This window comes from Salmo trutta, chromosome 15 (assembly GCF_901001165.1).
Source record: "Salmo trutta chromosome 15, fSalTru1.1, whole genome shotgun sequence".
NCBI classification, from domain to species: Eukaryota; Metazoa; Chordata; class Actinopteri; order Salmoniformes; family Salmonidae; genus Salmo; species Salmo trutta.
This window is the reverse complement of record NC_042971.1, coordinates 32,944,159-32,970,156: the sequence shown is the minus strand read 5'-3', so window position 1 is coordinate 32,970,156 and position 25,998 is coordinate 32,944,159. Positions and strand designations below refer to the sequence as shown.

Here is a 25,998-nt window from a genome sequence, read left to right as displayed (position 1 = left end):
ATTAAATACATTGACACTCAATCTACACACAATACCCCATAATGACAAACCAAAAAAAGGTTGACATTTTTGCAAATGTATTACAAAAAAACAAAAGAACAAAACAGAAATACCTTATTTACTTAAGTATTCAGACCCTTTGCTATGAGACTCAAAATTGAGCTCAGGTGCATCCTGTTTCCATTGATTATCCTTGAGATGTTTCTACACCTTGATTGCAGTCCACCTGTGTTAAATTCAATTGATTGGACATGATTTGGAAAGGCACACACCTGACTATACAAAATGTCCCACAGTTGACAGTGCATGCCAGAGCAAAAACCAAGCTATGAGGTCGAAGGAATTGTCCGTAGAGCTCCGAGACAGGATTGTATCGAGGCACAGATCTGGGGAAGGGTACCAAAATATTTCTGCAGCATTGAAGGTCCCCAAGAAATCAGTGGCCTCAATCATTCTTAAAATGGAAGAAGTTTGGAACCACCAAGACTCTTCCTAGAGCTGGCTGCCCGGCCGAACTAAGCAATTGGGGGAGAAGGGCCTTGGTCAGGGAAGTGACCAAGAATCCGATGGTCACTCTGACAGAGCCCCAGAGTTCCTCTGTGGAGATGGGAGAACCTTCCAGGATGACAACCTTCTCTGCAGCACTCCACCAATCAGGCCTTTATGGTAGAGTGGCCAGACGGAAGCCACTCCTCAATAAAAGGCACACAACAGACCGCTTGGAGTTTGCCAAAATGCACCTAAGACTCTCAGACAATGAGAAACAAGATTCTCTGGTCTGATGAAACCAAGAATGAACTCTTTGGACTGAATGCCAAGTGTCATGTCTGGAGGAAACCATGCACCGCTCATCACCTGGCCAATACCATCACTACGGTGAAGCATGGGTGGCAGCCTCATGCCGTGGGGATGTTTTTCAGTGGCAAGGACTTGAAGACTAGTAAGAATCAACGGAAAGCTGAACGGAGCAAAATACAGAGAGATCCTTGATGAAAACCTGCTCCAGAGCACTCAGAAACTCAGACTGGGGCGAAGGTTCACCTTCCAACAGGACAACAACCCTAATACTTTTAAAAACTATTATAAAGATTTGCAAAAATTGATTAAATCAACCATCCACTTAACAGCGCATAGTTGAAAGCTCAACGAACAGTGTCGGTACAAATCCCATTGATTTATATAGCCCTTCTTACATCAGCTGATATATCAAAGTGCTGTACAGAAACCCAGCCTAAAACCCCAAACAGCAAGCAATTCATGTGTAGAAGCACGGTGGCTAGGAAAAACTCCCTAGAAAGGCCAAAACCTAGGAAGAAACCTAGAGAGGAACCAGGCTATGAGGGGTGGCCAGTCCTCTTCTGGCTGTGCCGGCTGGAGATTATAACAGAACATGGCCAAGATGTTCAAATGTTCATAAATGACCAGCATGGTCAAATAATAGTAATCACAGTGAACAGGTCAGGGTTCCATAGCCGCAGGCAGAACAGTTGAAACTGGAGCAGCAGCACGGCCAGGTGGACTGGGGACAACAAGGAGTCATCATGCAAGGTAGTCCTAAGGCATGGTCCTAGGGCTCAGGTCCTCAGAGAGAGAAATAGAGAATTAGAGAGAGCATACTTAAATTCACACAGGAGAAATACTCCAGATATAAACAGACTGACCCTAGCCTCCCGACACAAACTACTGCAGCATAAATACTGGAGGCTGAGACAGGAGGGGTCAGGAGACACTGTGGCCCCATCCGATGATACCAGTTCTCAGCTTTTATAGAGAAGCACATCCTTTTTGTATACGTGGCAGTCAGCAGATAGTGTGTAGAAGGCAATTAGTTAGCTGTGCAGATTTAAGAAAGCATGAGGTTGATATGCGATTTTCCACAACAGCCAAGACAACGCAGGAGTGGCTTTGGGACAAGTCTCTGAATGTCCTTGAGTGGCCCAGCCAGAGCCCGGACTTGAACTCGAGCGAACATCTCTGGAGAGAACTTAAAATAGTTGCCCAGCAATGCTCTCCATCCAACCTTACAGAACTTGAGAGGATCTGCAGAGAATGGGAGAAACTCCACAAATACAGGTGTGCAAAGCTTGTAGCATCATACCCAAGAAGACTCCAAGCTGTAATTGCTGCCAAAGGTGCTTCAACAAACTATAGTAAAGGGTCTGATTATGTAAATGTGATATTTCACTTTAGTAATACATTTTCCCCCAAAAATACAAAATAATAATAACAATAATGTTTTTGCATTGCCATTATGGGGTATTGTGTGTAGATGGATGAGGGGGAAAAACAAATTAATACATTTTAGAATAAGGTTGTAACTAGTGATGGACCGATATGACATTTTTGGCTGATACCGATATTTTCCTTGCCAAAAAAAAAAAAGATACCGATAACAGATATTTAACATTTTAGCGACCTTTTAAGCATTATAGTACAGTTAAATAGTTAACACACACATGGATGCAGTGGTCTAAGGCACTGCATCTCAGTGCAAGAGGCGTAACAGTCCCTGGTTCGAATCCAGGCTGTATCACATCTGGCCAAGATTGGGACTCCCATAAGGCAGCACACAATTGGCCCAGCATCATCTGGGCCGTCATTGTAAATAAGAATTTGTTCTTAACCGACTTGCCTAGTTAAATAAAGGTTACACACACACAGACCAAAAAGTTATTTTGTTGGCATTTACGCATGTCCCCATTACCAGTAAAACATATACAAAACCTATTTCTTTCACTTACTTGCTGTGCTGTTTCTTTGTTCAGTCGTTTCATTCTCAACCAGGATTTCTATGGAACGCCGTTTGGGTCTTTGCGTGTCAAATTACACTATTTGACGTGTCAAATAAGCTTGTTGACCAATCAGGACATGAATGACTGCACGTCACATTAATTTAACACGTTCATAATTTTTTTACACTCTCACTCATATGTCACAATGACTCATTGATACTTATGCTATGATGCAGGTAAAGTTGTCTCGCGCACTTACAGTGCTGGTCATAAAAAAAAAGCTAGCTAGCTCATGGATGCAAACAATGTTCTTCCCCAAAAACATAGCAAAACGACAATCCGTTTTAGTAGCTATAGTTAGCTAGCTTATTATATGCATTATTATTATTATTATTATTATTATTATTATTATTATTATTATTATTATTATTATTATTATTATTATTATTATTATTATAGGTGTCATCTAAAATAACCCTAATTTATAAGACAGTTCTTATTTGATTAATGGTGGTCGGACCCATCTATGTGAAGCTAGCCACAATAAAGATTAGGCACAAAAGTGGACTTTGCGGTCGAACAAATTATGCTTTTATTACCAACGCAGTATTGTAAACATCGTTCATGGCTAGTGTTTGCAGACTTTTTTGTACAGCTTTGACAGTGCTAGTGTATCTTTTTTGACACGCAAAGACCCAAACGGCGTTCCATAGTATGCCTGTCGTGAAGCTAATTGCAGTGACGCTATTAATGTGGACCTCCGGTAGGGCAACATAAAAAAAAAAAAGCGCACTTGGTAGTGTGTACCGGTGCTCGACCAGTCGGCGAAAGCCAACATCTCCCACAACAGAGAACGGTTGATTTTCAAGGGCAATGAACTCCATTATCTTGGCGTTAATGGATTTTGCCTATGAGTTGTCTCGCTGAAATGTTCTTACTCTTTCAAATGACTGCTCGATCCACACAGCAGACATTGTGTGGGCTAGGTCAGGAATGCTGTGTTGCACGTAGAAAACGAGTGTTGATCAGTCATGGAAATAAGTGCTGAAAACATGTTGGCTCAACATTTAAATACAAGATGGAGAACAAGCTATAGGACAAAAGTGTTTTAGAGCAATTTTGGCAAACATTATGTACCTATCAACTCGATACATGGAAGTCTCAGAATCTAAATAATATTGTAAAAAATAATATTGCAATACTCTACTATATCCACCCCCCATCACAAGGCATTGTTTTTTGTTTTTTAAAGACTAAAACACAGATGTCCATGCTTGATTGATTGATTTAAATAAACCCCATTCTCCTTACACTCGATTTGAGCAAAAATGCCATCAGTTCTAATTAAAAGCAACGTAAACTCCTTCAAGTGCTCCTAATTTTCTGCTACGCTGGTCACCGTTTCTCAGAGGCTGTTCTTATGACAGCAGAAGTGGAAAAGGGGAAGGAAGGCAGACAAGTATTAAGAAATGAATCTTTAACACATTATCCTAGCTGTGTATGGGGCCTGTTCTGTTGACAGGCTGGGACGGTGTAAGAGAGGTCTTGATCACGCACGCGCACAAACGGCTCAGACACTCAATAGCTGCACACACTGGTCTTTCAATGCAATAAGAGGTTCTTCACACGAGGCTGCACAATACCTCAAATCAGTCTCTGAGGGGGACACACACACATTGGGTGTCAAGTAGGATGTCCATCGGCTATGAGGTGAGAGAGCAGTGAGAGGTTTGAGTGCTAAAGTTTAAACAATGGAAATTCAATGTTTCATTTCACACTTGACACCTCTGAGAATATCAATCCAAAGGCTTGCGCGCACACACACACACTTTTCTACTCCTTTGAAAAATGCAAATGCAGTGATTTAGCCATTACCACTTAATCTTTCATGCTCTAAAATCTATCCTTTCAGAGTTCAGATGTCACAAATTTGGTTCACAACACAATAGGGAAATAATTACCTCAATGGGAGGATGCAATTAATTATTAAAATCAGGCTGCTAAACGATATCACTGAGACGAGAAACAAACAACCAAACACACAAATACAACTTCCTGGTAGGTGAGGTGGGGGCAACTGATCCAGAGAGCCCTCCAGGTCACTCAACCTCCAACAGGATAACCAGCACTTGCAATGTATGTAGGCAATTAGGCTAGCCCTTTTTCTCAAACAGATGATACATCAAAGGCCTATGTAAAAGTTTAAACAGTTGGGTTGAGTGTGTGTGTGTGTGTGTGTGTGTGTGTGTGTGTGTGTGTGTGGTGTTAGTAGTTAGGCTATAGTATAGTGAAGAGTAGTTCTGGTCAGGTCCCTGTTTATTACAGTGAGGGGAAAAAGTATTTGATCCCCTGCTGATTTTGTACGTTTGCCCACTGACAAAGAAATGATCAGTCTATAATTGTAATGGTAGGTTTATTTGAACAGTGAGACAGAATAACAACAAAAAAATCCAGAAAAACGCATGTCAAAAATGTTATAAATTGATTTGCATTTTAATGAGGGAAATAAGTATGACTCCTCTGCAAAACATGACTTAGTACTTGGTGGCAAAACCCTTGTAATCTACTAATCTATTTTTCAAACAGCTGAGGGGCCTAAGTACACAGTACTGATAACAATGCACACTGGCCAGAAGTCACCAAAACACCACACGGTCCACTTTCCAACAGGTACTGTATGTTGTCTGGAGGCCATTCTCTCCAGCTACTCCATGTCCCCCCAGGCTCTAACCTACATGCAAGGAATCTTAAGTGTTAAGATTCATTTTCTTCAGTAACCTGGACAGAGACATGAGAGGGAGGTTCTGGTTACAATGCCTATACTCAAACCCATTGAGTGGCCTGTAAACACTCAACCAGAGCTGCTAATAGGTAGAGACACTGAGAAAAGTAAGCCTTAATTCATGAATACAAAACAAGACTATTAAAAGCTGGGTGCTTTACATTGGTGGTAGATGGTTGAGTTACGTCCAGACTACAATGTAAAACACTTTGTGACCTATTGAAAAGCACTGTATAAATGTATATTGCATTTATGCAATCCATCATGACATGATTTCACTGCACAGCCAATTATACCAAGTGTACAAAACATTAGGAAGACCTGCTCTTTCCATGATAGACTGAACAGGTGAAAGCTATGATCCCTTAAATCCACTTCAATCAATGTAGATGAAGGGGACGAGACAGGTTACCGAATCATTATATCGATACTTTGACTCCAAGTATTAACTTGTAAAATACATACAATTATTTTTAAAAACTTTTTTTTTTTCTTCGTCTTTTTAAATTGTGAGCTAACATGTTATCAGCACTTTTATTTTCATGACTGATCAAAACTCATTTCTCATGATCTTTCATCTCTGCAGCAGACATATAGTGAACAATACGTTGGGGACATCAAATCACAATATCAAATCGCAATACATATATAAATCGTGAGAATCGCAATACTGTATCAGCAAGACAATTCCCAGCCCTACCACCTATACCATCTTAAGGCGTCCACATGCTTCCCATGCGAAACAATTCGTGCATATATTATGACAACATTTTGTTTCGGCTATTCGTGCACTAGGGATGAAATGGTTACCGGTTTCACGATAAACCACGGTAAAATTCCCGACAGTTAGTATTACCTTTTCAAATTTGAATCATTAAAACCGTGTTTGATTTTTACAGGTTGAAAAACTCACGGGAAATACTGTCCAGCATCAACCAAAGTTAGTAACAGTCTGAAGCAGGCGCAGCATGCAACGTGGGTTATGTTTTGAGTGAAAACATGGCGGAAGGCAGTGACAGAGCTCGGGAGATTTTTCAGCCTTCTAAGAGGACCAAATTCATTTGTTGTTGGTTGGTTTTCAATATAAGAGGACCAAATTCATTTGTTGTTGCTTGGTTTTCAATATAAGAGGACCAAATTAATTTGTTGTTGCTTGGTTTTCAATATAAGAGGACCAAATTCATTTGTTGTTGCTTGGTTTTCAATATAAGAGGACCAAATTCATTTGTTGTTGCTTGGTTTTCAATAGACAACTTGGTGAAATTATTTCTGTGTGTGTGTGTGTGTGTGTGTGTGTGTGTGTGTGTGTGTGTGTGTGTGTGTGTGTGTGTGTGTGTGTGTGTGTGTGTCAGTACTTTTCGAACATTTCCAGCACATTTTAACAATACCGCAATAATATTGATAACTGTGATAATTTTGGTCACTATAATCGTGATATGAAATGTTTATACCGTTTCATCTCTATCATGCACACAACATTTTTTCTCAAGGCAAGGTTAAGTTAGCAGCCGAAGTTACGCCCCTTTGTCGGAAATTGGTCAACAGTAGGGCTTCTTCAATTAAGTGTGTCACTCAACAAGAGACTAATCATTTACTTTTAAAAAATGTACTTGAGAAATACTGCACCAAACAGCTTAGTTAAAGACAGATATTTAAGCATTGAGACATGGATTGTGTGTGTGCCATTCAGAGGGTGAATGTGAAAAACAAAAGACTCAAGTGCCTTTGAACAGGGTATGGTAGTAGGGGCCAGACGCACCGGTTTGAGTGTGTCAAGATCTCAACGCTGCTGGGTTTTTCACCCTCAACAGTTTCCCGTGTGTATCAAGAATGGTCCACCACCCAAAGGACATCCATCCAAAATGGCAACTGTGGGAAGCATTGTAGTCAACATGGGCCAGCATCCTTGTCGAAAGCTTGACACCTTGTAAAGTCCATGCCACAACGAATTCAGGCTGTTCTGACTGCAAAAGGAGGGGAGCAACTCAATATTAGGGAGGTGTTCCAAGGGCTGTGGTGGTCACGAAATTTGGTCTGCTGGTGATCACAGTTATTTCCTTGACTATCTCATGGTAATTGACCGTTAATTAACCTAGAAATGTAGCATCTCCTGGCTTCCACACTGATGCAGACCTTTGGAACATCTACATTATAAAGTCTAATAAATCCATGTAATACACCCTACACCTTCACAATAAATCAATTTTAGACAGATTTAAAGAAACATGAAACATGATATGAAGAAAGTGTAGTCTACTTCATAAGAACAGAATAGCATAAGTTGTCCTTATGTTAGGCCCTGATCTGGCTACGCCATATGGCTGTGGGCTACACTAGTTCATTTAGTAGACAAGATTCGCTTAGAAATCCATGGCATAATTTTATAGTATGAAGAATACAATTGAACAAAGCTGAATAAAATAGAAAGGGTATTGTCTCCAAATTATTTGAGGGAGTGCACACGAGGCTATTCTGTGTTGAGCAGTTAAAGAAATAGGTACTCCTATGCTTAATTTAGAGTTATTAATGTAACTTTTAGTTGTTCTACAAACGTTGGGGCTATATGTTTAGATTTTTTATACATTGTAAGGCTGCATGATGCGACTAATGATGATTTGAAAAAAGTAGCTTGAAAGGCATGAGGTCCGCATTGTTTTTTTTGCGCGGACTATACACACTTCAGTCTCGTAACAACTTGACAATGCCTCAAATTCCCCGGTGGCATCCCCTTAGTAAGGCCATAATGCACCCTAAAAACATCCATACCTTTTGCGGCCAGTGGCCGTTGTGCCCTTGGGCTAATTATAATTCCATTCTCCCTGAGTGCTGTGCTCCGAAGCACCTCTCACATGGCTCTCTATCACGTGATCGGGTCTTTCGCACAGAGACATCGGGGACGCAACTGCATGTGTCGTTATCGAATTCTGAGCTGCATATTGAAGATATTGGAAGAACAGTCCACTTAACGTCGTCAGCCATCAAGATGAGTAGGCCTACCGAACAGCAAAAGCACTAGCCTATGTCAATCTACTATCCCCCATAGTACAAAAGTCGACCTATTCTATTCTGTGCGAGAAATAAATATTCCAAACCGTCTGGGACAGTTGTGGGATGCGATAGATCCCAAATTAATACAACTACTAGCATAAAAAAAAAGTTTTTTTTCTCGCAATGAGGCTGATGCAACAGATCACAACATTTAGCTTTCTTCACATTATAATAAAATAATTACATGCATAAATCGCAATGCGCACACAGCAGTAGGCTATAAGCACGAATAGCCTACTATTAGCGCGAAAACGCCATTATCAAAAGTGACCACAAACGCGATTAACCATGTAATGCTTTTATTATAAAAGGTGTATTATGATGAAAATTGTCTTCCCCAAACTTTAAACTCACATGCTGCTTATGTATGCCAGTTAGTCTCCACACACCATGTAAAGCGGATTAATGTGCTTAATTTAAAAAGTTATTTGGTCACTTTAGCTGTTATACAAACCTTGTCTAAACATATAGGCCTATGCTGGGCATCATTACCAAATGATAATATATAATTCACAAGTGATAATATATAATTCACTAATAGTTACCCATAAGACTATTCTTGATTTAATCTCATTTTTGCATATACTAAATAAGATATGTGATTTTTATTTTTTATTTAGAATGGACCATTATCATGCACCTGTGTCGAAACCGGGGCTGGGCACAAAAAAATGTGTCATCTATGCACTTAAATAGCGAATGGTGGACCCATCTCCCATGGTTCATTTTCATGCCAGCCAGGTAGGCTACACTCCTCCTGTTGTAAAGACAAGCATTGTGCTTAATATTAGAAAAGTTGAGAAATAAATAGTAGGCCTAGACGACAGAAAGCTGATGGAATCCTCTTTTTAATAGATGCCGTCACTGTTTTTTCATGCAACTGCATAGCCTGTAGAAATGTTGCGCAACATGAGCTCTCATCAAGTGTTTGATTGATTTTCAATTTACATTTCCATTGGTGTCAGAGCGATTAGAAGGACAATAGAGTGCCGAGTACCAGGCAGTTCACAAGTTTGGTAGGTGACTTATGACCATCAGCAACATCAGAACTTGGAAAAGCCTAATTACCGTGACGTGGAATTTGACTGCCTTCATGAATCGTGACCGTCGGTATGGCGGTAATACGGTCACCGCAACAGCCCTAGGCATTCCTAACGTTTTGTACACTCAGCCTAATGTTACAGGGTTAGGTCTACATTACTATATATTGCTTTTATCCCTGTCAGAGACATTGTATCAGTTTGCTTTGCTAAATAAGCAGGTTGAAAACAGTAGGCCTACAATACATGCAGAACAGACACTTGTTAATTGGCACAAACACCAATTAAAACGCTCAGTCAAAGTATTTCACTACAAATCCTCTCTTCAAAGCTCTGAATTTCTCACTGTGCATCTGATGATCCTTCTGCTGCTGTATGTTGAGATTTACTTTATCCTTACAGAGACAAAGCAAGCAGAGAAAATCATCTCTGACAGACAGGTAAACTTATTATTCACCAGCTTAGACTCGCTGCCACACTTCCTGTACTGAGCCAGGCGCCGAGATCAAGCCTCAGTTCAAGAGAGCCGCTCTCAAAATGTCACGGTGAGAGCCTTTCCCCTCTGCACTGACGAGGACCGACGAGTCCATCTGTGCAGATCCTGCTAAGAGGAAGCAAGATTGTGCCGCCCCATTTCCTTTTGATTAAAATTTCAACACACGGAGCTATGATATTCCGCTGGGGCTTTGCTGCTCTAACAAGACCTTGGGAAACAAGACAAGGAGCTTCGGAAAACTTTTCGCTGCGTGTGTCGGTGTTTCTAGTGACAGAAGAGAAATGAGAAGAGAGAGCGAGCAGGGGGGTAGACAGATGAATAGGGCGAGAAAGAGGGGATAGGGAATAACAGAGAGCTGAAAGGAGCGATAAGATTGAAGGAGAGAGAGAGAGAGAGAGAGAGAGAGAGAAAAAGAGTGTGTGTGGGGGGTAGACAGAAGAATAGGGCAATAAAGAGAGAGGGGATAGGGAATAACAGAAAACTGAAAGGAGCGATAAGATCGAAGCCGATAGACAGAAAGAGAGAATGGTTGGATCTTCATTAGTGATGTGGAGGAGGAATCGATAGTTGCATATCGTAATATTTTTTGATGACATTATTATAGTCGATACTTTGACTCCAAGTATCAACTTGTAAAAAATAAAATACAAATTGGATGTAGCTGCGCCAAAACAGTATTTTTTCATCCTATAGCTTGTTCAGTCTTTTTAAATAGCGAGCTAACATGTTATCAGCACTTTTACTTCCATGACAGATCAAAACTCATCTTTCTGCAGCAGACATAGTGAGCAATATGTTGGGAACATCAAATGACAATACCGAAATGCAATACATATTGAATCGTGAGAATCGCAATACATATTGTATTGGCACCTAAGTATCGTAATATTGTATCATGAGGTCCCTGGCAATTTCCAGCCCTACCTCCTATTCCATCTTAAGGCATCCGCATGTATAACAGTATAGCTTCTGTCCCTCTCCTCGCCCCAACCTGGACTCGAACCAGGGACCCTTTGTACACAATCACCCCCAAAGCATTGTTACCCATCGCTCCACAAAAGCCGCGGGGAACAACTACTTCAAGGCCTCAGAGCGAGTGACGTCACCGATTGAAACACTATTAGCGCACACCCTGCTAACTAGCTAGCCATTTCACACCGGTTACACATGCTTCCCTTTTTGTGACATTTATTTGTTTCGGCTGTTCATGCACACATTTTTTCCTCAAGGCAAAGTTAAGTTAGTTGCCCAAGTCCACGCCCCTTTGTCGATGATTGGTCAACAGTAGGGATTCTTCAAATAACGGTCAATCAACGAGAGACTAATTGTTTTCATTTTTATATCACCTGAGAAATACTGCACCAAACATCTTAGTTATATGCAAAATAGTGTGACTAAGACCTCCTCGGCAAGAAATGTCTAAATTAATGACAGATTTGAGTTACCTTAGATTAATTCGGACTATATTGAGACTGGCTATGGCATCTCAAAATGGACAAACAGTGCTATTGCTGCTTTTTTCTTGTTTTTCAAACGAAGGTCTTTTAAGGGAGTATGCAAGCACTAGAGCTGGGACGATAAACCGAAAATGCTTGACACCGACCATACCGATCACTTACAGCAGGCATTTTGCTTATATTGTTCATTACGATAAGTTGCCTATACTAGAGAATTGTGAAGTTTGAAATAAGTTTACAAATATAGTTGATTGATGGTTGTAGCCATCAATTGTCCCATTAACAAACTATTAGTAGTTTAAAGGATAAAAAATAAAAAAAATAATTCGGGCAATTTATCACCACAACATACATTTTTGTCCATATGGCCCAGCTCTATCAAGCACACTCGTTTGGTTCGGCTAGGCGCCAGCCAAACCGAAGCATGATGACGCCTTTACTCAGTATCAGCTGAACAAAATAGAGCTCCACTATGGACCTACAAGAAGAAAACAAACACGCCAGCAATGGCATATTCATATCCAGAAAAGCTGTTGTAACCACTAAATACTAAAGTCAGGAAAATGAAACCGAAAATTACATTAACAATAACATTAATCGGATCTTCTTTTTTCACAGAAACATTAGTCACACTACCATCCGTGCTATGGCCCAGACTTACTGTACAAACACAAACATCCTTACCACCGCTGATCAGAGTGATGCCCACTACCTTCATAATCAACACCATCAGATGGCTCCACACTGGCTGAAACTAATTTCACCAGAGGCTCTTTTCCACTCCATCGGTATTCAGGGCACAACACAAACACACTAATACTGCAACGCTTAGACGCATCTCTTGTTTTGTCTCACGGATGCACCCAGTCTTTAAGTGACGGCCCACAAAGCATCTGCAATCAAGCACAAATTTGGCAGAGGTGAAAAAATATTATCCCATTTTAACCGAATGAGTGATCATTAACTTCAATGTACTCTAAATCAGGTCTGCTGATCTGATGGCTGTACCTAGTAAATTGTCTGTGTGAAAGGGCGGAAATATGTATATGAAAGTGTGTGTCGACTGCACCCTGTCATTAATGAGAAAAGGGTAAGGCAGCAGCAGCGATGGCCTATAACTTGCAACAAGCAAATAACATTTGAGGGCTGAAATAACTAGCAAAACAAATGGCTGGTCAGTCAGACAGACGGACAGAAAGGCTTCGTGGCATGACATGGTACAGCTGGATGCCAGAGGCTGCTCTCTGGATGAGTGCCAGAGATCTGGTCCCAGTGACCTCAGCCAGGTCTGTAAATGGAGGGATTTGAAGATTATGGAGAGCCCTCTCTGAATCACGATCACTCTCTAAACTCATTTTCATCCAGCTCTGGTCCATCGTTAATCTCACAAACACCAGATTATGTATGGCATTGAGGAGGGCTGGGATTGATGTTGCATCCTCCTCTGCTTGAGTTCTCATTATACAACTCAATATTTCAGAGTTCCAGATTATGGATGTGCGACACAGTCCAGCCTAACACACACATGCCAACGCAGACACACGCACTTTAGCTCTGTGTCTACTCTGGGTATGCTGCATCTTGTGGTTACTCTATCAGATAATGTGATGCATGGCATGGGACTGGCGTTACTGGCTTTCCTATCGATGTCGAAACAAACGCACGACCCAGAAGAATGAGGACTAAGCCTTGAGCTTAGCTAAAGGGGTATACCTCTAAGGAGAGTACATTACTGTGTTCAGATGGAGCTCGGAGAGCTGGACCTCCGTAGTCTTTAATAAAATGTGCAAAACTGCAGAAGACACTAAAATTGGACAACAGACGTGGTCACTTAACTGAATAATTCTCTACATCTAATGCCTGTCAAACAAAGCTACTGCCCAACCAACTCCTGTTTGTTTGAAACACCTTCATGATTGGCAAAGCAAGTCCCCCAGAAGAGAGCTTTGTCCTCAGCCCAAAGTGGGTCTGGGCCTTGGGGTCATGGGTCTTTACCCAGAGTTCAAGGTATTGTACACACATCCACGATTCCACAACATATCAAAGCCACTATTTCTGTATTTTCTGTCAATTTGTACTAAACCAATTCACATCTAGCAGGTGAAGTGTGAAAGTCTAGAGAAGACCTGCAGTGGTGTAAACTTTGCAAACATTTTCTGTGAGAATCTGAACAGTATGTTGGAGTTGGTCTTCAACCTGAGTTCTGAAGAAAATAATGTTGAAGGACACCACAAATGATGTGTCAATCACAATTCAAAAACAAGTACAGGAAATATGCCTCAGGTTTTAGGACTTTTATACATCAAAACTAGGTTGTGTCCTCATTTAGTGAACACAAATACATGCCCTGACATTAAGCATGAGCCTGCACAATGGAACTAAAAGCTATTTGGCAACCTTGAATGGAAATTCAATCATTATGCAGAGGTTTTCAATGCAATGACGACTTTTGTTGAGTTCGGGCCCTGCATGGAAGGACGATGGGTAAGTATCTGGTATAAAACGCTTGCCTATCCTTGAGTTGGAATTAAATCTATTATGTAGTGGAAGAATCAGGCTAGCATCCCAATAACTAAAACTAGGGCGATATGGTAAAACACTTTTAAACATATGGTTGATTGACATATCTTGATTTTTTTAAATGTTTCTAAATAAGCTTTGTTGCACAATTAAAAATATTAAATTCACTGCATTTCAAGCAGTCAGCAATAATCTAATGAATTCAGTGTTGTGAAATTATACCTAGGCTAAATAGAAGCCTTCCAAACCATAAGACCCACTAATAAATGTAATTATTTTATCAAAATAGTTTATTAACCTGCTTTTTTGGAATAATCACTGATCTGGCTTTTAAGTCTATGAAAATGCAATTTTTGTTACAAATTTAACCAGAACCATGCATAATCCACATTCACTAATAATGACTAACTTCTTGTAGCAGGCATTACAGAAAATTAAATGGAAATTTAACAAAAATTTCAAATTCATCATCTCCAGCACCATCCCAACATCAGCATGTGTGAAAATGGCCCATTTCCATGTTTTGTAGTAAAAAAGATATAAGATAAGTATTTCCAATGACATAAATTAGGGCTTACCCCAATTAGCCGGCTGTTTGGTCGACCAGTAGCAACAAAAAAAGACAGGACACCCGTCTGATTCGTGCCTATCTGCGTGGACTGATCCCTTGTGGAGGCCATGGGGACGGAACAGTCAATCAGTCTAAGACAGGCTTCCTCGTCGGGCTAGGGGGCACTATTTTCACGTCCGGATGAAAAGCGTGCCCAAAGTAAACTGCCTGTTACTCAGGCCCAGAAGCTAGGATATGCATATAATTGGTAGATTTGGATAGAAAACCCTCTAAAGTTTCAAAAAAAAAAAAGTAAATTATGTCTGAGTATAACAGAACTTATTTGGCAGGCGAAACCCTGAGGCCAAACCATCCAGGGGGGGAAAAAATTAAGGTTACTGTATTTTCAATTTGTTTTCTATGGGAAACTATATTTATGAGGCACCTGGTTGCAGATCCTATAGCTTCCACTAGATGTCAACAATCTTTAGAAATTGGTTGATGTTTTTCTTTTGAGAAATGAAGAAGTACGGCTGTTCGTTGTGTCAAGTCAAGTGGACTCTATTGTTTGTTGCGCGCGACCTGGAGCTCGCTCCACGTTGATTTTATCCGCTATTGAACACAGTATATTCAGTCTTAATTTTATCGATTATTTACGTTTTAGGATACCTAAGGTTGGATTAGGTAAGTTGTTAGAAATGTTTGGACCAAGTTTACAGGTAACCTATTAGATAATTTGTAGTCATGTTGGGCGAGTTGGAACCGGTGTATTTCTGAATCAAACGCGTCAAATAAATGGACATTTTGGGGATATAAAGAAGGAATTTATCGAACAAAAGGACCATTTGTTATGTTTCTGGGACATTTTGGAGTGCCAAAAGAAGAAGATCTTCAAAAGGTAAGGCATGAATTATATCGTTATTTCTGACTTTCGTGTCGCACCTCCCTTGCTGAAATATGTTTGTCATGCATTTGTATGATGGGGCGCTGTCCTCAGATAATCGCATGGTTTGCTTTCACCGTAAAGCCTTTTTGAAATCTGATTAACCTCTCTAGGGTAGGGGGCAGTATTTGCACGGCCGGATAAATTTTTTTACCCGATTTAATCTGGTTATTACTACTGCCCAGAAACTAGAATATGCATATAATTATTGGCTTTGGATAGAAAACACCCTAAAGTTTCTAAAACTGTTTGAATGGTGTCTGTGAGTATAACAGAACTCATATGGCAGGCAAAAACCTGAGAAGATTCCTTACAGGAAGTGCCGTCTGACCATTTCATGGGCTTCTACATTCTCTTTATTGAAAACTGAGGATCTCTGCTGTAACGTGACACTTCCTACGGCTCCCATAGGCTCTCAGAAGGCGGCAAACCGCTGAATGATGTCTTTGCAGGCCCTGGCTGAAAAACATTAGCGCATTTGGATGGTGGTCGATCAGAGGACAATGAGACTGAGGCGACACCATGTTTTTATTTTCTCTGTCTTTGAACGTAAACAGGGTTTCCCGGTCGAAATATTATCGCTTTTTATGAGAAAAATAGCATAAAAATTGATTTTAAACAGCGGTTGACATGCTTCGAAGTACGGTAATGGAATATTTAGAATTTTTTTGTCACGAAACGTGTCGGGCGCGTCACCCTTCGGATAGTGTCTTGAACGCACTAACAAAACAGAGGATATTTGAACATAACTATGGATTATTTTGAACCAAACCAACATTTGTTATTGAAGTAGAAGTCCTGGGAGTGCATTCTGACGAAGAACAGCAAAGGTAATCCAATTTTTCTTATAGTAAATCTGACTTTGGTGAGGGCTAAACTTGGTGAATGTCTAAATAGCTAGCCCGTGATGGCTGTATCTACTCAGAATATTGCAAAATGTGCTTTCACCGAAAAGCTATTTTAAAATCGGACATAGCGATTGCATAAAGGAGTTCTGTATCTATAATTCTTAAAATAATTATGTTTTTTGTGAACGTTTATCGTGAGTAATTTAGTAAATTCACCGGAAGTTTGCGGTGGGTATGCTAGTTCTGAACGTCACATGCTAATGTAAAAAGCTGGTTTTTGATATAAATATGAACTTGATTGAACAAAACATGCATGTATTGTATAACATAATGTCCTAGGATTGTCATCTGATGAAGATCAAAGGTTAGTGCTGCATTTAGCTGTGGTTTGGGTTTATGTGACATTATATGCTAGCTTGAAAAATGGGTGTTTGATTATTTCTGGCTGGGTACTCTCCTGACATAATGTAATGTTTTGCTTTCGTTGCAAAGCCTTTTTGAAATCGGACAGTGTGGTTAGATTAACGAGAGTCTTGTCTTTAAAATGGTGTAAAAGAGTCATATGTTTGAGAAATTGAAGTAATAGCATTTCTAAGGTATTTGAATAACGCGCCACGGGATTCCACTGGCTGTTGAGTAGATGACGATTTCGTCCCACCTACCCTAGAGAGGTTAACAAGGAGTTAAGCTTTATTTTGATGTATTGCACTTGTGATTTCATGAAAGTGTAATATTTATAGTAATTTAATTTGAATTTGGGGCTCTGCAATTTCACCGGATGTTGTCGAGGGTTTCCACTAGCGGAACGTCTAGCCGTAACAGGTTTTAAGGCACTGCATCTCAGTGCTAGAAGTGTCACTACAGACACCCTGGTTCAAATCCAGGCTGTATCACAACTGACCGTAATTGGGAGTACCATATGGCGGCGCACAATTGGCCCAGCATCGTCCGGTTTTGGCTGGGGTAGGCAGTCATTGTAAATAAGAATTTGTTCCGACTTGCCTAGTTAAATAAAAGGTTACACACACACACACACACACACCCCAAAAAGTTATTTTGTTGGCATTTACGCATGTCCCTTTTACCAGTAAAACAATCAAAACCTACTTTTCACTAACTTGCTGTGCTGTTTCGTGGTTCATTTGTTCAGCCGTTTCATTGTCAACTAGGATTTCTATGGAAAGCCGGTAGGGTCTTTGCATGTTAAAAAATATACTATTTAGCGTGTCAAATACACTTGTTGACCAATCAGGACCCAAACATGACTCATCACATAATAATTGAACGGGTTCATACATTTTTTAAGTAGTTATTACACAATGATTACACTATCACTGATATTTGATATGTAACAACAATTTATCGATACGTATGATATGATGCTGGTAAAGTTGTCTCGTGCACCTACAGTGCCGGTCATAAAAAAAAGCTAGCTGGCTCATGGATGCAAACAATGTTCTTCCCCAAAAACATAGCAAAACGACAATCTGTTTCACTATATAGCTCGCTGTCATCATCTAAAATAACCCTAATTCATAACACAGTTATTATTTGATTGGTGGTCGGACCAATCTGTGACGCTAGCCACAATAAGGATTAGCCACAATAGTGGACTTTGCGGTTAGCCTTCAAAATAAGTATGGCATAATTCTACTATTTGTATTCATTTGTATCACCGTCGTTGACATACTTTTATTTTGAAGGCAAACCACAAAGTCCACTATTCTGCCTAATCCTTATTGTGACTAGCTTGTGACTAGCTTCACAACACATAACAAGGTCCAGTCGAGCATCACTAGCCAGATGAAGCTAGCTGGCTGCTTATAACGTTAGCTTTGGGCATCAGGGTTAAGTAGCTGGCAAGCTATTTATTTTTATGACCTGAAGTTCAATTTCAATAGGCGAACGACAAGTGGCAACCTAGCTAATACTTACTCACAAGGATTCCTAAATCATTGCTAAGTATAATGAAAATGACTGCAGGTTCTACTGGTCATTATTTTCAGGCTGGTTGTATTGGTGCTAGCTAGGTACCAAGCTAAAGCTAGCTACCCCAGAAGTTGAGGTCGAATAAATTATGCTTTATTACCAACGTGGTATTGTAAACACATCGTTCGTGGCCGGTGTCTGCAGACTTTTTTTGTACAGCTTTGACAGTGCTACTGCACATTTTTTGACACAAAGACACAAACGGCGTTCCATAGTATGTATGTTGTGAAGCTAATAGTAGTGACGCTATTATTGTGTAACTCCGGTAGGGCAACATCTGAAAAATCACGCACTTGGTAGTGTGTACCAGTGCTCGACCAGTTGGCGAAAGCCAACATCACCCATGACAGAGAACGGTTGATTGTCAAGGGCAATGAATTCCATTATCTAGGCGTTAATGGATTTTGCCTATGAGTTGTCTCACTGAAATGTTCTTACTCTTTCAAATGACTGCTCGACTTGTTGACTGCTCGATCCACACAGCTGACATTGTGGACTAGCTGAGGAATTCTGTGTTGCACAGAGCGCAACATTTTATGTGGCGTCATTACATCATGTGCCTACGTTACATACATTTGAAGTCGGAAGTTTACATACACTTAGGTCGGAGTCATTAAAACTCATTTTTCAACCACTCCACAAATTTCTTGTTAACAGACTATTTCAAGGCCTACCTTCAAAATCAGTGCCTCTTTGCATGACATCATGGGAAAATCAAAAGAAAATCAGCCAAGACCTCAGACCTCCACAAGTCTGGTACATCCTTGGGAGCAATTTCTAAATGCCTGAAGGTACCATATTCATCTATACAAACAATAGTACCGCTCATACCACTCAGGAAGGAGACACATTCTGTCTTCTAGAAATTTCCACGAAAAGTGGAAATCAATCCCAGAACAGCAGCAAAGGACCTTGTGAAGATGCTGGAGAAAACAGGTACAAAAGTATCTATGTCCACAGTAAAACAAGTCCTATCTCAACATAACTTGAAAGGCCGCTCAGCAAGGAAGAAGCCACTGCTCAAAAACCGGCATAAAAAAAAGCCAGACTTACGGTTTGCAACTGCACATGGGGACAAGGATTATACTTTTTGGAGAAATGTCCTCTGGTCTGATGAAACAAAAATAGAACTGTTTGGCCATAATGACCATCGTTATGTTTGGAGGAAAAAGGGGGATGCTTGCAAGCCAAAGAACACCATCCCAACTGTGAAGCACAGGGGTGGCAGAATCATGTTGTGGGGGTGCTTTGCTGCAGGAGGGACTGGTGCACTTCACAAAATAGATGGCATCATGAGGCAGGAAAAGTATGTGGATATATTGAAGCAACAACTCAAGACATCAGTCAGCAAGTTAAAGCTTGGTCGCAAATGGGTCTTCCAAATGGACAATGACCCAAGCATACTTCCAAAGTTGTGGCAAAATGGCTTAAGGACAACAAAGCCAAGGTTTTGGAATAGCCATCTGAAAGCCCTGCCCTCAATCCTATAGAACATTTGTGGGCAGAACTGAAAAAGCGTGTGAGCAAGGAGGCCTACAAATCTGACTATCTTACAAATCTTACACCAGCTCTGTCAGGTGGAATGGTACAAAATTCACCCAACGTATTGTGGGAAGCTTGTGGAAGGCTACCCAAAACATTTGACCCAAATTAGACAATTTAAAGGCAATGCTACAAAATACTAATTGAGGGAATGTAAACTTCTGACCCACTGGGAATGTGATGAAATAAATAAAAGCTGAAATAAATAATTCTACCATTATTGACATTTCACATTCTTAAAATAAAGTGGTGATCCTCACTGACCTAAAAGAGGGAATTTTTGCTAGGATTAAATGTCAGGAATTGTGAAAAACAGAGTTTAAATGTATTTGACTAAGGTGTATGTAAACTTCCAACTTCAACTGTAGGTATGCACGTCAGCTTTGACATCGGTTTTGCACATCGGGGAGTTAAAATAGACATCGTCGTCTTTCCTTCCAGTTCTCTGCTGCCAATGACTAGAACGAACTGCAAAAATCTCTGAAGCTGGAGACTCATATCTCCCTCACTAGCTTTAAGCATCAGCTGTCAGAGCAGCTCACAGATCACTGCACCTGTACATAGATGGGCTGTTTACAGATGGGCTATCTACCTACCTCATCCCCATACTGTATCTATCCATCTATCTAATCTTGCTCCTTTGCACCCCAGTATCTCTACTTGCACATTCATCTTCTGCACATCTACCCTTCTCCAGTGTTTAATTGCTATATTGTAATTACTTTGCCACCATGGCCTATTTATTGCCTTAATAACTTACCTCATTTGCCCTCACTGTATATAGACTTTTTCTTTTGTTCTACTGTATTATTGACTGTATGTTTTGTTTATTCCATGTGTAACTCTGTTGTTGTATGTGTCGAATTGCTATGCTTTTTCTTGGCCAGGTCGCAGTTGCAAATGAACTCATTCTCAACTAGCCTACCTGGTTAAATAAAGGTGAAATAAAAATGTAAAAAATAAACTAGACAGATATCGGCCGATACTGACGTTGGCATTTTTAGCTAATATCGTACGATTCCGATATATTCACCAATATATCGTGCATCCCTATTGCCCAGCCCTAATTAAAACCCTCACTGGGATGCATGGATTAGTAAATGAATGGAGTTGCTCAGCGAGATCCCTGGGGCTGAGAGGAAAAGTGTTATTGGATGGTCTTTTTTGGAAGATAACTTATTACCAAAGGCCAGATAAAAGAACTGTCCATGCATTCACAATGAGGTAGAGATTCAGAGGGCAGTTGGTCAATACTTGTTTTTCCGTTTCCATTACACCTGCTGTGAGAGCCCTGCATTCAAACATGAAGCCGGATCATACGCAGTCCAGCCATGCCCTACTGAGATACAAAAATCAGCTGCTTCACCTCCCCAGGTTCAGGGACAAAGAAACCGACCAGGGAAGTCTGCACTCTGCAGATCACCTCCCTGGTAGTTAATGCTGGAGGTCGACCTATTAATTACGGCCGATTTCAAGTTTTCATAACAATCGGTATTTCTTGCAACCTTACGGTTAACTAGTCCAACGCTCTAACCACCTGCTTTACATTGCACTCCACGAGGAGCCTGCCTGTTACGCAAATGCAGTAAGAAGCCAAGGTAAGTTGCTAGCTAGCATTAAACTTATCTTATAAAAAACAATCAATCATAATCACTAGTTAACTACACATGGTTGATGATATTACTAGTTTATCTAGCCTGTCCTGCATTGCATATAATCGAAGCAGTGCGCATTCGCGAAAAAGGACTGTCGTTGCGCCAACGTGTACCTAACCATAAACATCAATGTCTTTCTTAAAATCAATACACAAGTATATATTTTTAAACCTGCATATTTAGCTAAAAGAAATCCAGGTTAGCAGGCAATATTAACCAGGTGAAATTGTGTCACTTCTCTTGCGTTCATTGCACGCAGAGTCAGGGTATATGCAACAGCTTGGGCTGCCTGGCTCGTTGCAAACTAATTTGCCAGAATCTTACGTAATTATGACATAACATTGAAGGTTATGCAATGTAACAGGAATATTTAGACTTATGGATGCCACCCGTTAGATAAAATACGGAACGGTTCCGTATTTCACTGAAAGAATAAACGTTTTGTTTTCGAGATGATAGTCTCCGGATTCGACTATATTAATGACCTAATGCTCGTATTTCTGTGTTATTATATTATAATTAAGTCTATGATTTGATAGAGCAGTCTGACTGAGTGGTGGTAGGCAGCAGCAGGCTCGTAAGCATTCATTCAAACAGCACTTTCGTGCGTTTTGCCAGCAGCTCTGCGCAATGCTTCAAGCATTGCGCTGTTTATGACTTCAAGCCTATCAACTCCCAAGATTAGGCTGGTGTAACCGATGTGAAATGGCTAGCTAGTTAGCGGGGTGCGCGCTAATAGCATTTCAAACGTCACTTGCTCTGAGACTTGGAGTGGTTGTTCCCCTTGCTCTGCATGGGTAACGACTGCTTCGAGGGTGGCTGTTGTCGATGTGTTCCTGGTTCAAGCCCAGGTAGGAGCGAGGAGTGGGACGGAAGCTATACTGTAACACTGGCAATACTAAAGTGCCTATAAGAACATCCAATAGTCAAAGGTATATGAAATACAAATCGTACAGAGAGAAATAGTCCTATAATAACTACAACCTAAAACTTCTTACCTGGGAATATTGAAGACTCATGTTAAAAGGAACCACCAGCTTTCATATGTTCTCATGTTCTGAGCAAGGATCTTAAACGTTAGCTTTCTTACATGGCACATATTGCACTTTTACTTTCTTCTCCAACACTTTGTTTTTGCATTATTTAAAACCAAATTTAACATGTTTCAATATTTATTTAAGGCTACGTTTATTTTATTGATGTATTATATTAAGTTAAAATAAGTGTTCATTCAGTATTGTTGTAATTGTCATTATTACAAATAAATAAAAATATTAGTTTTTTTAAAATACGTCGATTAAATCGGTATCGGCTTTTTCTTGGTCCTCCAACAATCGGTATCGGCGTTGAAAAATCATAATCGGTCGACCTCTAGTTAACACAATATAAAACCCTGCCAACACAGTACGCGCACTGCACTCTCTTCCTGAAGTTAACAAGACCTTCAGCTACAGTCCTCTCTCAGTGTGTGGCACAGTGAATGTGTGGCACAGTGAACTTTTGGCCCAAAGTGAGGTCAGCCCAGCTCAGCATAGAAGACAGTGACCGGAGGGAGAGAGGTTGTTCCAAGTCTAGTAGCTTATATTCCATAGGCAGGGGCCTACAGTGAGGCACACAGACCCCCCTTGCAAGGGGGAGGCTCAGATCCTTTCATCCTAGCAATGCTCCCAAGTAGGAGTCATTATGCATGCCCTTGCTGGGCTGTGTCTACAGAGTAACATGGGGCAGCTGCCACAGCCAGACCTTCCACAGGCCCTCTCGGTCTCTCTCTCACTCTGCTCTAGTCTGTTAAAAGTCAGAATAGGGGTTGGAGGAGTTGTTGCCGCCATACTCCTGAAGTCAAGTCACATACTTAAATGCATTGACACACACAGACTCGCAGGGAGGTGTTGTGGAGGTGGTCCACTAAGTTCATGAAAAACTCCCAAGAATAACATCAAGAATGGTTCCAGATGGGTAGAGAGGGTGGAATCAATATATTTCTTAATTATGCTTTAAGATAAAAAAAAATGTCAAATATATGTCAACAAGCCTTCCTTCAAAAAGGACCCTTTATGGATTACATTTTAAAAATCCCCCAAATCATGGTCTGCACAATTGGCCCAGGGTCTTCTGGGTTAGGGGAGGGTTTGGCCGGCCGGGATGTCCTTGTCCCATCGCACTCTAGCGACTTCTTGTGGCGGGCTGGGCGCATGCACGCTGACATCAGTCGCCAGTTGTACAGTGTTCACTCCGGCTGACTTCCAGGTTAAGCAAGCGGCTGACTTCCAGGTTAAGCAAGCGGCTGACTTCCAGGTTAAGCAAGCAGTGTGTCAAGATGCAGTGTAGCTTGGCAGGGTAGCGTTTCAGAGGACACATGTCTCTCGACCTTCGCCTCTCCCGAGTCCGTACGGGAGTTGCAGCGATGGTACTATAACTACCAATTGAATATCACAAAATTGGGGAGAAAAAGGGAGAAAAGTACACACCAAATGTTTTTTAAATAACAGGACTGTTGAGCTGAACTGTCCTAAGGGTTTGGAAGTCAATTGAAAAACAAAGTTCTTTCTCCTGTACTTACGCAGGTTTCAATTCCTATTACCTCACATACAGGTTTAACTACATGTTTTTGTATCATTAGATTAATTATTCAGCTTCACACTGACGGCTATACCTGCAGTCAGTCAGCATCATCCTGGCCCTGGCCAGATCAGAATGTCTCGCTCCTCTCAACTCTTCTCCCATCTCTGCTGCAATCCACTGCCCAGCCCGGCCGATAGACAGCACAGCAGGACCTGGGCTCTGTGCAAATGGCTGCCTGTTACGATAATATGACCGACAGTTTTGTTTCTGTACACGCATGCAGAACAATAAAAACAGGTAAGTGAACCATAAACCCACACAGCTGTCCCCCTCATATCATCTCCTCCTAAGGATATCCTGAAATGACATTATTTGGTAACCAGCCTCTCCACTATCTCTATCATACGAATGAGGCCACTTCAGAATAGGACAATCTGAGTAGGGTATGGGGAGAGAATGGACTTCCAGCATTGTCATTCAATAGAAATATTGACCAGCTATAACCTCTGAACTTTGATCCTGTCCTCACCAGAAGTCTCTTCAAAATGTCTTGCTACACAATTAGGCCTATGTTTTCCATAACCATAGACTTAGAGAAGACTTATTTTTCTAGGTCTGGTCATTAGGCCAATGACAACTGGAAGACCACCATGTTGCCAGGTCAGAAAATAATTTCAATGTGAGTGACATGGTGCAGTCAGTGTCTAGGGCACAGCCATAACTTAGAGCTCTGCTGGCACGATCAGAGTACTCCCTGGCACCACCCCAATCCCATTCCATCGGAGAGAAGTGCTGTTCAAATAAGCGTCTTATCATCATCATGTCTGGAGGAGAGGCAGAAGGTTAATAAAAGTAGAGAAATATGGTAGAACATTAACTGCTGATGCAAGGTAATACCAGCTATAAGTGCAGTCAGTATCCCCCTACCCAGTACCCTCTGTGCCCTGTCATTTCACAGCTTCCTTCATGCACATCAGCACAAGGGTCTGGCTAAAAAGCCATTTCAGTCCACTCTCCTCCAGGTAATCAGTGTCTCACTGGGTCTAAATCCTCCTGATGTCCCCCTCGAGATGGACCATCACAGGTTTGCCACCGCCGTGCTGGGAAGGCCAGCCTACAGCAGGTCACTCATAATGGCGCAATCAATGAGCAGTTTGGTTAAGAGGAAATCAATGGTCGGATCACTAGGCAGGGGAGTTTTTATGACTCTGCAGGAAAGCACTTACCTGTGTCTCTGAAATGGCAAAGTGGACAGAAATCATAATACATGAAGGAGTTAAAAATTCTGTATGTTGAAGCACTGATTTGTTTGATTAATACTAAAAGTAGTGCTTTCAAAAAAGTAGCCAACTTTGAACTCATCCAGCAACTGCACAATTTCATACAGACTATTTTCCTCATTAACATGTGCAATATTGTTTTGGATGTCAGTCAAGCAAGCACTGAGTAACTGCGACACAGAGAGAGACACACTACCAGCGACATACATATACATATACACACATATAGAGAGAGAGAGAGAGACTACCAGCGCCAGAGAGAGAGAGAGAGAGAGAGAGAGAGAGAGAGAGAGAGAGAGAGAGAGAGAGAGAGAGAGGAGAGAGAGAGAGAGAGAGAGAGAGAGAGAGAGAGAGAGAGAGAGAGGAGAGAGAGAGAGAGAGAGAGAAGAGAGAGAGAGAGAGAGAGAGAGAGAGAGAGAGAGAGAGAGAGAGAGGAGAGAGAGAGAGACTTATACCAGCGACAGCGAGACTAATTAAAAACAACTATACTAACCAGCGCAGAGAGAGAAAAAAAAAAAAAAAAAAAAAAAAAAAGAGAGAGAGATCTTAATATA

The 25,998-nt window shown here is 40.9% G+C and overlaps 1 protein-coding gene across 1 annotated transcript in view; it reads right to left on the bottom strand.

The window, feature by feature from the left end:
- The window catches only part of LOC115148834 (polypeptide N-acetylgalactosaminyltransferase 10), a 130,710-nt gene that overhangs the window by 93,436 nt on the left and 11,276 nt on the right, over nt 1–25,998 (bottom strand). The window lies entirely within an intron of this gene.